A 16742-nucleotide genomic window follows, 5' to 3' on the forward strand; every position below is an offset into this window, starting at 1 on the left:
AATTGTTTCCAAGATATGCAGTGGTACTTGGACACACGAGTCTGGACTTTTCATTCCCGAAAATTAATTGTATCACGAATTGTATCTTGTAGGAAACTTTCCCAGTTGAAATAATGACGATCTCTAATTCGTTCCACATCTCTACAATACTTCTTGTGTAAAAGTCAATCGGCATGGTACAGTGCACTTTATGCAAAATAAATGTATTTTTTCTTTGTGCTTATAAGACAAATACGTACAATATATAGTACAGAATGGCAATCACTTTTGGCTTCGACTTGTTCAAAGTGCTCGAGCTTTCTTGTGTCAAATTCTTTTTTTTTATAATGTTTTATGCTCTTAATTTCAAGCATGTTTAGCGAATATCTTTTGCTTGCAACTTGAATTATTCGCATATCGAGGCACCACTGCAACATATTTAGAAATCTCATATTGTTCTCTTTAAAACACTTTTTCTGATTTCATCGAATGTTTTTCTAAAAACAATTGAAACCGGATATTGCGCATGAGACTGGCAAATCACCTGTTGTGTTTTTTTTTCACATAAGCCTTTACTCTTTTCTGATTGAATAATGAACTGAGAAAAAAGGTGACGAAATGGGGATTCTATATAGGTGTATGTTTATATAATAGTTATTCGGTAGTCTATGTAAGAGTTTTAGCGATGTATTTGCATTTTGATTTTTCTCTCGCTAAGCGATAAGCCTATCTAGTATACACGTTCCAGAATCAACCGCTCAGTAACAGTATCGCGTGGTAATAGGAAAACTTTTTTTCTCATGAGTAAGTTTTTTGTATTGGATGTATATCTTTCAAGAGATGCTTATACATCAAACGTTTATAACATCATTTTCTGTAATTGGAGATCTTAATGGTTGTGAAACATCCAACGAGCATGTGGCATTCTCGAGTCGGCAGCAAACTAAATAGAAAATATGTTTCAATGTTTTCAGCCCGGGGTTTAGAAGTATGAAAAGTGACGTCATGGAATATTCGATATAATGTAAAAAAAAAAGTTAAAATTTGCACAAATTGAAAACATTTTCGACGGTAAGTTCTGACAAGTAATCACGTGATATGATTCAATAGCATACATTCGACCAGATTTATCACAAATGTTTTAAATTGAAATTATTATTTATGGTTCGTTCATCATCGTTTTTTCATAGTTTAAAAATTGAAAACTTTAAAACAAATTTTAAAATGCTTGATGGAGTTAGAGCAAAATGATTCGAAGTTTTTAACAGGGCTGTTGATCGATTGGTATTTTTCATTCTCATGTAAGTTGTACGAACCTTTCTCTTTTTTTTAAATAAATTACATATCAGTGGGTTTAGTTTCCAGACAGCGATACATTTATAATGGTGGAAAGAGATTTTTTTTCCCAGTAACACTTGATAGTGATTTATGATTCTCACGATATATTTTCTATATCTCATATTTTCTAGAATGCAACCAATTTCATGTAATCAGCCCTTATAAGATACTCCTCCGTTCTTTGGCACTAGCACATTTTTGTGTTTTATATTTACTACAAAAATAGTGTGAGTGCCAAGCAACATGGGGAGATAATCATCGAAAGATTCTTATCGACATCATTTGTCTTCGAAAATTCCTAATACGAAAAAATGGTGAGTTATATTTATTCATTTTTCTTGCTAAGATTTTTAAAATGAATGCGTTTCTATAAATTCATTCAATTTCCATATCCATTCGTATGTATGTACAGGGCTCTACAGTTCCCGCAGCTGGTGCCCGTTTTTGTATGTACCGATTTTGAATTCACTAAACAATCCAGGGAGACCGTGGGCCGGCCGAGAGATGAGCAGAGGGATACCCACTGGGTTATACCCTAATGGAATGGTCTGGGAAATCAGATGCCTAGAGGGGCGTTGCCCATGCAGGTGTCTGAGGCTCCGGAGTGTGATGGAAGCCTTCTTCCGCTTCAACCCACCCCCTCGGGGGTAGCAGGCAGTAAGTCATCCTTTAACGGACCTGGGTTGAAGTCAGATGTACCATGTATATACAGAGTGATTTGATAAGTCCCCGTGCCGCATTTTACTGGCGAACGGTTGATCCTAGAGGTATACTTTCATTTCATAGGTGGAGATACACTTGAGAGGCTGGGGGTGGAAGGCATGAGGATGATGTCAATTCATATATATATACATGTACATTATATCAGTGGGCTCCGCCGTTGATGTGGAGGGGGCATTGCCCCTCTAACCCCCCTTTCTACCGTATTTGAGCTCATGTTTCAATTATAAAAGGTATCAATACAACGTGTAGAACTCAGATACGTCATTCATGTTGCAATATAATCATCATAATTAATTTCCAGGTAATATTTACGAATTAAACATCGACGATTTAGATCTGCATATTTTAAAAATCCCGTCAATACATGTTGTGCATATGAATATGCTTGTTTTCCTTTCTTGCTTTCGTACACGATTTGCAAACCACTGAAATGTCATTGCTGCATCCGGTGACTTAAGCGAAAATTTAACTGAAAGTCATTGCGTGTCTATTCGCGTTTCCTGTATATATTCTATTCTCTCTCCAATATTCTCTCTTCAAAATAATAATAATAAAACAATAATTAATAGTAATAATAAAAAAACTCGATGAAAGTTGTGTGACCGAGACTGAATTGTGATACTAGTAATTTTTTTGCCTTTTACAATCTAGATAAATACGCAATATTCTCATTGTTCAATTCAAAACTAGATAGAGGTATTTTTCAATTCGTACTGTGTGTGATGCGTACGACTGTGAAACATTAGGCTATAATTTTTTTTTTCATCATAGTGTTTCTGACTCGTTTCATTATTTTAATGCGCGTGAGATTTTACCACCTATGTCAAATGGTTGAATAAGCTTGTGCAACACCGTGTGATCTGAGAGCACTGATCAAGAAACATCTAATATTTTCAAAAAAAAAAGATCACAGAAAAGTGACATTAACACATCGTTCTTTAATGTTCGATACCACAGGTGTATATCCCCCCATGTTCCTTTAACTAGCAGTTCAAGATGTCGGCATTGCTTTGCACTCTGTCTCAGTGAGCATCCCAAGATCTCATACAGAACGGGAAGTCTATGAATAATTAATGATCGGTGTCCTGCCAAAAACCTAAGACAAAAAACTATTTGAAACGTACTCGGATATCTTCTTTGATACACGGTGCTATAGACTAACGTTGAAACGAATTTAGAGACACATAAACTACGTGTACGGGTCATTAAAGAAACTCGGAAAACGTTAATATAGACAAAGAAGCTTTTGTTACGCCTATAATAACACAAAACACGTAGCATTCCATCAAACTGAACTAGAGTTTTATGCAGGATTTTTAGTTTGTCACCCGTTCCATGTAGAAATATTCAATTCGAGGCTATTGACCCCGACAAGCCTTTGACTATTGTTTCCCTGAATTTATTGTCAACTGTATTTTTACCCACTTATAAACGATGATTCGACAATAGCTGAAGAAACCAACCAATAAACTAGATATACGGTTTCTTTCGAGACAAAGAACTTGTTTTTTGCGATTCCTTGTGAATTTTTTTAGCTTTTTATTTTCAAAAATAATAGTTGACACAAAATTTTGATCAAGCTAAATCAATATTATCAAATACACAAATATTTTTTTACCGTTAAGGATAGTTTAAAATAATTGAACGCAACACAAGAGAAATCCGTTAAAACAGCATCTGAATTTGAAAGTTATTAACTTAAAAGAAAGATTAAAAGAAATGAAGTTGCGCTAAAGAAATCCAGCAGATGTTTTATATTATTATTTTTAAACAATGTAGATTTTTTAGTGGATAAATGAGCTAGCAGTGTTTCTGGAAAAAAAAACTTCGAACGAGACCTATACTTTATTTCATTGCAATAATTTAAAACACCTGGCAGACACTTTAATGGCAGCCATTATTGCCGTTCTTTGAAAGATGCTGCTGTTTTTTTTTTTTTTGTTGAAGATTCACGACTGCATATGAATGATTACTGTACAAGCAACAAAACAATGTATACGCAGTTGTTGCAGTAATGAAGATTCTGGTTAATACATCCCATCAATTTAAGAAAAATTTCAATTTATCAACTTGATACCTTTTCTTCGTTAATGATTTCTCTTATTAAATACGCTCTGATACCAATTTTTCAAAAAAGTTGTTGCTCCGTCTCTCCTGATGCCAACAAAAAAAATTCCACGTTTCTAATTGCAATATTTGCTGAAATATTCGAATTCGAAGAACGGGAGAAATTTCGGAAAAAACAGCGTTAAATGCGGGTAAAACGGCTTTGTCGAATTTAAAGTTGCTTTTTCCCAATTTTCGTCCGTTTTCGAATTCGAATATCTCAGTGAATATTGCGTTTAGATACATGGATGTTTTTGTTGGCATCAAGAGAGACAGGGCAACTATTGTCTAACTGGGTTTTGGAGCACACGGGGACTGTGTAAAAAGTTATTTTTTTTTTATTTCAATAACTATACAACCCTTTGAAACATGAATGGCATATCTGAGTACTACACGTTATTTCAAAAATTTTCATAATTGAAACTATACCTAAGTATTAGGATCAACGAGTCACCGGTAAAATGTCATACCCCCTGTTTGCTTGCACCCTGTATATACAATCATTATACTGTATTATTAAATTATAGTCTAAAATTTAGTTTAATAAATTTTCGTGGTTTTAAACAATTGACATCTTAATGTAAATCAATATTTATCATACGATAATTTATGAAAGGTTCATCTGAATCAACAGCATAAACCTTACAATGTGATACCTAGTCTAAAAGTGCCATACCTTGCCACAAAGTGTTTTTCGATTGATTACAAATGCACTTCCAAAGTGGAAGCACAGCTTGCTTCCATCAATAGCTTCGAAATTCGCATCGTGCCTAGATCATGGAAGGATATGCAAATATACTACAACACATATGCACAAATCATATGCGCCTTTAATGCCACTGGTAAGAGGTATGAAAAGGAATTTGAGTACATGTATATGAAATTTTGCTTCATCGTTGTTCTCGTGTATAGGAAGCTCAATTATGCATAGTCATACGAGAACGTTTCTACATTTGACAAATTTGACAGAGAATCGGGGTTTGTCGAGACTGCAGATCATCCTTCCGATAACCCGGTGATCGTTTGGGGTGCAATCTAGTCACTGTGATGAGTATATAAAATCAGTTGGTGCAGGATTAACGAACTAACCAACTTCAACGATTTCAGCAGCTTGGTTTCAAACCATAAAACTAAAAGACTGACACGTCTTGGCCGTATATTTATTACGAATTATACTACTAAATCACACACATGCGCCTCGTCCATATTCCTTCGTGGAATTTTTAACGAATTGGTACATGTTGGAATGTGTTTGTACGTGTAGTGAACTTAACGCGAAATTTATTTCTGTGTAATGCTTGTTATGTGTAGTGTGCTGCCATTTGCCAACAATGTTTCTGACTATGAGTTAAGTGTAATGATATTGAATAATTGTATCGTTGTAGGCCTGCTGCTCTCTATATCTAGGCTTTTTAAAGGGGAGACAGCTGGCATTTGCGCCTAGAAGTTGGTAACCACAGAAGACCAACTTCTACCGACCATCACTGTGGCGACGGTGGGGTTCGAACCCGGGTTTTCGCGATGAGAGTCCGTCACTATGACCACTCGACCCCCACAGCGGCTTACGAATTATACTGTTGCATCCAGCTCCAAGCTCAGAAATTTGTGCACAAAAAAAAAAAAAAAAAAAAAACCGTCTGTCACCATGTACAATTCGACGCTGTCTGCAGCGAAGAGAAACGTTTTCAAGATGTTCACTTGCAGTGACTACCTATGATTCAACCACGGTTCTCAAAATCACATTAGACGAATCTCGATTCTGTTTGTGTCACCACAATGGTTGTTGCAACTGAATTTGGAGGAACCGGGGTGGCAGACTGACTCTTGCATACAGTCTGCCACTGTATGCAATTCTCATTTTATATAGAAACTGGCCGCTTGACTGCGGCCAGTTTCTATATAAAATGAGAATTATATATTTAATAACGCTCTCAATAAATCGAATTAGGTTTCGACAGGGCATTCACAAGGAGTATCAGACAGGAATAAAAATGTTGCAGTAGACTGCAAAGTTGACGTAAAATATGAAAAATATGCCGTATAGGTGTCGTGGGCTTCGGTCTTGAACCGACTCCCCGTGTGTGGCCCACATAGTTGGGGAGAAATAACACTAAAATTTTTTTATGCGGCCAATTTTTTAATCCAAAAATGAATATTATTAAAATTTGTGCTTTCTATTACTGTATAACGAAAGAGGTTTTCCCCTAAATTAAATCTGAATGAAAATTCATCGAGATAACAGACTCTCAATTTTTGTCACTTTTTACCACTATTTCCTCGTTGCTGTAGTTATTTTAGCACAAGGCAAAAATAAAGTATTTGTATATCAACGATATCTTGGTAAAATCTTCTTCAAATTTTACGACGTAAATTTTGTTTCGGTATAATAGAGACACAGAGAGAACAGAAAATTTTATCAATTTACATTTTTTTGATTGGGAGCCGAATAAAAATTTGAATTTTTATATTTCTACGGTTATTGTCCTTGCTACATTGAATTTTTTAATTTATACTTTATTTTAGAAATTAACCGCAAAATACTCATTTCTTTCGGGCACTATCCATGAAACAATCCTCGTATCTTACCCTTCTTTGAGTAAAAAAATTTGAACGAAAGCTCTACTAACAACAAAAAATGTCTAGTAAATAACCGTATCTTAAAATCTTTCAGAGATTCATACTCCGATGAAAGTTAGGTTCGGCAATCGTTTTCAGCATTCTTATCATTCCGTTTGTTAGATGTTTATGACTGATATGCTTATATTAGATTCGATCAATATGATTAGTATCAGATTCGATCAATATGATTAGTATCAGATTCGATCAATATGATTAGTATTAGATTCGATCAATATGATTAGTATTAGATTCGATCAATATGATTAGTATTAGATTCGATCAATATGATTAGTATTAGATTCGATCAATATGATTAGTATTAGATTCGATCAATATGATTAGTATTAGATTCATTAAAAGCCTTTTATTTTAGCAATGACAAGCCCAGATATTTTGTAAAGTTAATTAAAACCTATTTCCGCTTCTCTCTAGCGGTTGTTTTAAATACAGCTTCTCTTCTAATACCATCGATGAATGGAGCAAACTTCTCTCCACGATTGTTAATTCTCCCACGATCACTGACTTCTTGTTCAATGTTACAAAATATCTGTGAAAATCAACCGCATCCTCTTGTAAGGCCTCTTGGCTAACAACATTGCATAAATAAATAAATAAAGCAGATTTCTCAACGAAACACATTTTTCTATCCCCCCTTATTTTACACCTGCTGAAAATCGGAAGAAAAGCTTCATAAAAAAAATATATGACATCTTACAGGGGGTTTAGTGATTTCAGCTATGCTGGTTAAAGGGTTAAAATATTAAGAAACAACTAATAAATGTTTTGGAAAAGTTAAAATTCAAAAAGCAAGAAGAGACTAGAGCCGCCCTTAAAGGTGTGCGACAGCTGCGGTTGAACTGGGCTCCACGCTCACGGTAACAGAAGCGAAAAATATATGCAGTACCACACACACTAAAAATTATTTAATTGGGCCCTTTTTCATCCAAAATCATAGAAGGACCACAAAAATATGTTTTCTCTAGGTGACTAAATGCAATTTTATTTCTAGCTGTGCGTCAGAGATCCAGACCCCGAATCAAACCGGTGGCCCTTAAATTATTGAAGTCTCACCAATTTTGGAATTACTTATTTCATTAATTCTGAATTTGCAACAATTCTGGAATTTTTTTTTTCATTAATTATTAGAGCCCGGAAGTTCAGAAAAAATATTATAAATGCCTTTCTTGCCTGTTTTCAAACTTCTTCTGTAAAAATGCCTCTTTTGAATTTGTCCTGCTGTGTGTATGTATATATACAGGGTAGGAAAAAAAGTCCGTAGAAACTTTAGAAATGAATAAGAACCGGAAAAAAACCGAAATAAAAAACGGTTTGAGGGTTGGCATCGCTAGGTCACGGGAATTTTCTTAAGAAAGGAAAAACCTCTCAAAAACAGCCGATAGGTGGCACTGACGTACACATGTCAAAGAAAAGATACGCAAATAACGAACGGAATGTCTCCAAATCGTCTATTACAGCAGTATGTGTTCCACATGACCACCACCATACGGGATAACACATAGCAGGCGAGCCACAAATCCAGCAACGGCAGAGTGCATAAAGTCCACATACACAGTTTACAACGGTGAAGTGGTTGTGGATTAGGAACGCAAGTTCTTATAACCGTCTCATTTGCATATTTCCACCGAAGTCGCTCGTACTAGCGCCACCTATCGGCTGTTTTTGAGGTTTATTTCCTGTCTTAAAAAAAATTTCCGTGACCTAGCGATACCCTGCAAATTATTTCGGTTATCTTCCCGGTTTTTATGAATTTTTAAAGTCTTTACGCGGACTTTTTGCCCACCCTGTGTATGTATATATAGTATGCATCAAAAGAGAAATTGACAAAAACCAGATTTCAATGTAAAACTTCAAAAGTTAGAGTATAGCGCCAAAAAATTCTGCTTTATACACATAACTCGAAATTATAAATAAGATATTATGAAAAGGCGAAAAGATTAGAAGTAATTGAAAAATTGGAAAAAAAAGGAAAAATATGGATCAATGAGGAGGTCGTTCTCAAGGGGGAACCCCCCACATTGCTCCAAACTGCAAAAATGTTTCTAATGATGGTAAGCCTAATAGGCATAAAATTACCATCAGTTCCCCCGACATTTTTGCGAAGAACAAGCTTTGGAAGTCAAAAGGCAAATATGAGAATACACAATTATAACAAAAAAAATACGAAAATCAAATGAGTAGCACAATATAAAAAGTAATTTGTGTTAATTATGATAAGTCCCCTTCCCCACTTTCTAGCATTATTTAAACACTAATAAATACCTGAGAGATAGAAAACTTATTGTTGCCATTCAATAGCTTTGCTTTGACCGAATTTTGAAGGACATAAATATTTTTGTTTCAGAGAAACGCAGCCCACACGTACGAGAAAAATTAGAAGTTTGTTTCTTCACATTACTTCGCATAACGTCTTGTTCACGCATTGTACTCCATTGTATAACTGGCTGATGACTATCCCAAGAGGTCATCAGTCATGGCTCACTTAGGGTGGAGTAGGAACTTACAAGGCTCGATCCATAGGGCCTATACTGTTTTGATTTTTTTACACCATAAATGCACTGCAAATAACCATGACATGTTATTTTAAATACACATTTAGTATGCAATTTAAGTCACCAGAGCCACCCTGAGAGGTGTGCGGTCACACTAGTCCCGAATATGTGGTAATATAAATGAAAAAAATGAGTTAAATTTTTTTCAGATCAATAAAACAAGGTAGCCGTGTTTAAACTATAAAAATGATGAATTTCCAAATTCGGTAACATAACAAATAAAAATAATTAGTAACTCGAAGGAGGCCCCATAATCATTTTCTCTACGGGCTCTGCTTCTGATAACGGTGGTCCTGGAATCAATCGATCTCTTTTGTAACAATGTAATTATTATAAGCTAATAATTGAAACAGTAGACAGAGTAAGTGGAACCAATTGTTTAACCAGTTTTTAAACAGTTATTATCTTGGCTTTTGGTTATTTCTCCTTTCATCCGTTAATTATAAATGCCTCTTTTTAGTGTCTATTTTAGGCATTTTTAGTGTCTATTTTAGGCATTTTTAGTGCCTTTTTACATGCTTATTTCAATCATTTTTAAACTTTCCGGCCTAAACTTCAGGAGCTCCATTAATTATGAGTTTTCGTCAATTATGGAATTATTTCTTTCGTTGATTCTGAATTTTCATTAGTTATGGAATTATCTCTTTCATTAATTTAAAAGAATTTTTCAGTCCTGAATTTTCAGCAATTTGAAATTTTCATCAATTTTTGCATTAGTTTACAGTTTATTATTATTTGAGTTCATATTTTTTTGTATGAATATTTTCAACTTTCCCGCATATTCTGTAATAATGTATGAACTTCTGGAATACGATCCCCCCACAAAAAACATAATATCGGGCTAAACAGATATTATATTACAATAATGTAACATTCTTGGAGAACAGAAATTTTAAATACGTTCCTGGCCTGCTGTTATTTCTGCACCGAGCCATGCGTCTGTTAAGGGCGGCCCTGGAACGGATTCATCACTAACTAAAGGTTTAAAATCTATCGGGTGGTCCATAAAAAATTATATTCAAGTAACATCACTTAAGTTATTCGATGAAAAAAAATTACAATTTTTTTGCAGCTTGTTTGTACATCGTTTTTTTTTCCCCCTCAACAGAACCTGTAATAAATGCAAAAAAGAAAAAGAAGCTTAAATCTTCGAACCTGTTGGGTGTGTCTTAAGTTGGTTTCTTAAAAAAGAATAACAATAATAAAACAGAGTACCATAGACCAAGCAAACAACTGACCATGTTATTACTTGGAAAGAAAGGAGTGCAATGTAACAAAATGAAAAAAGAAACTCAAAAAGAAAAATTGGTACGAAGAGAACTGAAAAAAAAAAGAGTGTATCGTAAGAGGGAGGAGAAGAAAATGGCACACATACATTAATATTTTATTTTATTTTTTTTCGGAAAGTAAAGTGTGAACTTGTTGGGGCCAAAGTGTGAGAAAATGCAGTCAAGCGCTGGATGATTTCCACCCGATCTCACGATGACCTGCTATTTTACACCTTCTTCTACTTCATCCTCCTCTCAAATTATCGGTCTTTAGGATAGAAATGGATAAAAAAATGGTTTTACCTATATATATATAGTATATAATGTGAGATTCTTCTTTTATTGTTCTTTTTTGTTTTTCGGCAAATAAAACATTTTTTTTTCTCTCTTGTTTTGAGATTCTTGACGTTGCGAAGAGATCAATGATTTGAGAAAGAGAGAACAATAAAAATCATTTGCAAAATATCAGATACACTGTAATACGTATTTCGATAACTAATGAGAAACTAATTTCTCATTTTTATTAGTTACAAGAGCATTCACCAGGATATTTTAAAAAGATACTATATATATATATACACGTTTTTCTAAAAACTTAGTACATTCCAGAAACTCGCAAGCACGTTTCATGAAAAGCTCGAGTTCGAAAGCTGAAATTTGCAGTATGGCTGTAATTTTCATTTCCATCTTCTAAATGGTTCTTCTTGAGCATATCGGTGATAGAAAATTTGATAAAGAGGATGAAGTGCCTCCTAAAATGTCCAATCACTTTCTCCTCCTTGTCTCAAAAAATTAGAACATCTGAATATGAACAGTTTGTGTTGAATGAATATTTTCGTGCGAATGGACATAAACTTGATTGAATAATTGTTGTATGTCTTTCCTCGTTATATATACAAGACTAAAATCCTTTAAGCCTAACATTACGGTTACAAAAAAGAGAACATTTCTGCAAACGCGAAATTACGTTTGCATCTGCTTGGACAATATGAGAGATTGCCGATGTCGTAAGAATACTTTCTACTGCTGTCATCTTTTTTGACTTGATCATGGATTATATGCATCAAGACTCGATACGTCTCCTGCACGAATCTGGATTGAACCTCAACCATGTCTCCCATTATCGCTGTACAGGGCCGTAGTGTGCCTTCCACTATGGATCTACCGTTTATACAAAATTCGTACTTGCCACGTCAAAACGTCGTATAATGTGAAAAATCACACAAAGCTAGAACTTTCTAGAGAATTGCTCTATTACACAGACCATACATGCTCATCCCATGGTCCGTGGACAAATGTGGCCTTCGGAATTATCTTATGTGGCCTACGACCCCAAACCCAATTTTGTAAAAACAAAAGCGGCACTTTCCAGATCACTCGAGTGACCCTCAGCACATTTCCAGATCACTTGAGTGGCCCATGGCATATTTACAGATCACTCAAGCGTCCCATGGTGCATTTACAGATAACTTTCCTGCATCCAAAAAACTTAATGAAGTGGCGCGCTAAATGTTTTCAAACCAATGTGGCCCGCACTGTCTTGAAGCGTTGAGCACCGTTGCCATTTACCTCAAAGAAATTATTTTAATAATTCAATTGTTTCAATTTCATTTAAATTTGGTTACTATCAATATTGGGGTGACTTTGCCTACCATGTTTTCATTTTTTTCATAAAAAAGTGGGTGTTGACCCATTAAAATAAAAACTACATAACTCGTATCTACGAACCATGATCCAAATATCAAAATTTTAGTTTGAAGTTCTAATAAACCGGTTGAATGAAAAATTTTCATTTCAATTTTAAAACTGGACAAAGTCACCCTAACTGACGGTATATAAGAATAAAAGCTTGCGGGAAAAAAAAATATCTACACAATTAAATTTTTTTTTAAATCATCTAAAAGTTACTTAAAAAACTATAATTGACATAACATTATCGTTGCTTATGTAAATGTCGAATACTATTATACTATTCTTTCAAGAATAGTATAATAGTATTCAAAAAACCCCATAATTTTGAAGTTTTTCAAAAGAAATTTGTTATTCCGATCCATTATAATAACCGGTACGATGAATCCCAAATTTGTTATATCCATCCCATGCTCATTCATTATTCATTTATAATATATTCATCCCATATATTGACCTACAAATATCGCTCATTCCAATATAATGTCCGAACTGCCCTTTCTTTTCTTTTTTTTCTTTTGCAAAGAAATGTAAAAAATCAATTTTTTTTTCATTTGCAAAAATTGTGTTTGACCTTGATCCTTGACATTGAAGAGAATTCTGTACATAAAAGCGCGCATACAATTAATTACTACAATTATTTTCTAACCCAATGTCACTGAAACTGCTTATATCATGACAAAATATGTAATATAATTTTTTATTTTGCTTAAATATGAATTCTCTCGAAAGAGTGAGATAATTTTTTTTTCAAATGTTCGATATAACGACCGCTCTCTCAATATAACGTCTGTTGTCCATGGAGCGGGGGGGGGATCATTATAACGAACGTCGACTATAATATGAAAAATATGGTGTTGATTTATACAGGGTGATTCAGAAAAGATGGGTAAAACTTTAAGAGGTGATAGTACACACCAATACAAACAATTGTCATCAGAGAATGCATGGGTCTAACATGAAACGTACTGTGTGTGTTTCGAAATGGCCGCTCCGCAAACGTTTAAAACGGCATTCCTTTTAAAATTTATAGGGAGAAAAAGAATTCCACATGCATGCAAATGTAACCTGGGGAAGAAGAAGACATCGTATGCAAATCTGCGTCACAGTGAATAAAAAGCGCAGACGCCAGCCCTGTGAAGTTATTCCAGCGTGCAACCACACATTCTAGCAGTACCACACATTCTGTGACGTACGGGATAGTGGTGCATAGTTTTTCCCATCTTTTCTGAATCACCCTGTAGAGATTTATGGCTGTATCTGTGACAGAGAGAGAGAGAGAGCCCCAGTATTTTTTTTAACATAAGTACGCAGCTACAACATGCCGCATAAACAGTCATTTCCCTTTCTGCTTATCACTGTGTGAGTTGACTGCCATTTCGCGAGAAACCAGGGCGTGTTTCACATAAGTTCGGGCCATGGGTAAATATGAATTTTTGGGATTACTTATACATAGTGTTGTTTGAGGTAGAGGTGCGGGGAGGAGAGAGGAACCCGTGCGCCTATATTATAGAAAGGCAGTCAATTTCGGGGGCCCGAAAATTTGTGAGCTCTGGGCACGTGCCCCGTTTGCCCATGTGAGAAACATGCCCTGCGTGAGAGACAGCCAGAGAGCTGTGCTGCCATTCCGCTAATTCAGCTATTTCAGTCGATCGTATGCGTATTTCGTGAATGGATGCCAGAACTTCAGGGACGTCGAACAACGGCGCAAAAATTTCTGTACCATAATCGAATAGTGTATCATTTTTGTTGTTCAAATCCCCACATGATATCCATTGTGTGACTTACCCATAAATTAAATATACAAAGCATTTCTAGTCTTGATGCAGCAGTCACATACTCGTGCAATCGCCATTTTGATAATAGTTTTGATATTCGCTTATTTTTCTTTTTAGTGATTTATGGTAATCGGAATACGTTATAATGGGGGTAAAAAAGAAAGAACCGTTATAGAACACAATTGTGAGATAAATCTCGATACTAATATTAAACAAATTCATGAACATAGGGAAGAAAACACTTAAATATTTAAGAGTTTTACGGGATATTTGCTGAATTAACTGTAGAATTTTCATGGTACGTGTGTGTTGTTTTGTTATGCTCGAAAAAGAAACGTAGATACTTTAGTGTAGTGTTTCTTAACCTTTTTCAGCTCATGGCCCCCTATGGATCACATTTTTTTCTCGTGCCCCCCCCCCCTATCCAGGGCCCCCTCTCCCCTCATCAAAGATTGAGATACTTTCTATTTTTTTATTATGAATGAAATTTTAATAAATCAGATCAATCTCTGGAATCCTGGCTAGGCACAGACTCAAAAATGGCGGATTATCATCTCTCTCAAGAGTCAAATTATACGTTAAAAAACAGTCTGTGTAAAATACGGAACGATCCAACGAACATGCACGATAAATCGCCCCTCCCAACACATCAACCGTTGCTCTGGCGGCCCTTCATACTTAGCTGGAAGTAACAGATGAAAACCATAGTACCAGATCCCATATAGTGCAGTCCCCCCTCCCTCCATTATAGACATGAAGACCCGGGTCATGCCCACATAGACCCAAGGGTTAAGATGACAGTGGTTCTATGAACGGATCTGATGAATTCTGAAAGTAGTAATATTTTTTTCTACCATGTTTCACTTTTAAAGCTTTTTTCTCTTCACAGCTCTCTATGACTCCCTTCACCACCTGTCGTGGATCACCTTTCTTCTGATTTTCTCCCGTGGCCCCCCCTAGAATATCCCAGGACCGCAAGGGGGCCATATGGCCCCAGGTTGAGAACCTGGTGCCATAGTGCCTTTAGTGCAGTGTTTCTCTCGAAGTGGGCGATGGAAAGGTCTGGGGGGCGATAGAAGCTACGGGTATAATATAGGATCCTATGGGTTCGCTTCAAAGTTACTGATTTATTTTTACTATTTAAAAATATTTATAACTATTTTTTTAAATTTTACTGTTTTTTTTTTATTTTCCTCGAGCGGCCGCGGAGACCCTGGAGAGTGCACATGGAGAGTGCAAGCCGAAAGGCTCCGCGGAGCACCGGTTGAGAACCGCTGCTCTAGTGCATTAGTTTCCTAAACATCCTGTTCCATTGCCCTCCTTTTCAAAAATTTTTTCTTCTCATCGCCCCCAACTCAAGCCAACCCATAGGATCCAATACTAAACCCGAAACTTTTACCGCCGTCCTGGACTCTTCCATCGAACCCCAGGGGACGATATTGCCCACTTTAAGAAACACTGCTCTAGTGCCTAGTCTAGATGGCCGATGGATTAGAATCTGGGGTATCAGACCTACCTCTAGTTGCGAACCTGTATGAAACTCATTGATGGAATTTCGATTGTTACTGCAGTTGTGCGTCAAGGTCCAGAATGTCGACCAATCCCTCTGACACACAGTTAAGCATTATGGTTGGCCGCCGCTTTTTAGAGCAAGTACAGTATCACCACCATCTATAGCAGAAGGCCTCCGGCAAAATCATTGGATATAGCAGGCCGACGTATGCGATATCTTTACCTTTTTTTGCAGTATATCCAATGGCTGCAGGTGAAATGGCCTACTTCAGTGTCGTCACGAGCTTCGCGCGGAGGCCTTGTGCTATAGATCGTGTTGACTGTAGACTCTCCTTAGGGCGGTATTCACCGACATGGTTTAAACTATAGTCACAATTTTTTGATAAGAAATCCACACGGATTGGTTAAATTCCGGTTTTTAACCAATCTATGTTGATCTCTTATCCAAAAATTATGACTACAGTTTGAACCATGTCGAATGAATACGGACTTAAATCCGACACATATCAGACCTGGATGTGCCAGATTACTGCTACTACTACTACTACTAAACCAGACATGCACCTCGTCCATATTCCTCTTCAACGAATAATATTCCTCTAAACTTCTAACGAATTGGTACATGTTGGAATGTGTGTGTATGTATTGTATAGTGAACCTTCCGTGAAGTTTATTTCTGTGTAATGCTTGTTATGTGTAGTGCTGCCATCTGCAATCAATTTTTTTTAAACTTTGAGTTTTTTCCTCAACTCATAGTGATTGAAGGGTAATGAATGAATAATTATACCATTGTGTAGGCCTGTTGTACTCTGCGGCAAGACTTTGTGCCAGATTGCTACTACTACTAAACCAGACATCATCTCGTCCATATTCCTCTGTGGAACCTCTAACGAATTGGTACATGTTAGAATGTGCGTGTACGTGTAGTAAAACCTGCCGTGAAGTTTGTTTCTGTCTAATGCTTGTTATGTGTAGTGCTGCCATCTGCCACAAGTTTTTCTAACTATTGTGCCAGATTACTGAAAGATAATTGAAAGAAGCCGATTTAAAAATAAGCTGCAGTGTTGAGCATGTTGAACATGGTCAGAACGCGCATGCACGTGATTGGTGCCAATATTTTTGCTGGCGACGTTTAATAATAGATATACAGTACAAGATAT

This window comes from Pholcus phalangioides, unplaced genomic scaffold (genome assembly GCF_987345545.1).
Source record: "Pholcus phalangioides strain wild (caught in Gottingen) unplaced genomic scaffold, Ppha-v1.0 ptg000007l_1, whole genome shotgun sequence".
Taxonomy (NCBI): domain Eukaryota; kingdom Metazoa; phylum Arthropoda; class Arachnida; order Araneae; family Pholcidae; genus Pholcus; species Pholcus phalangioides.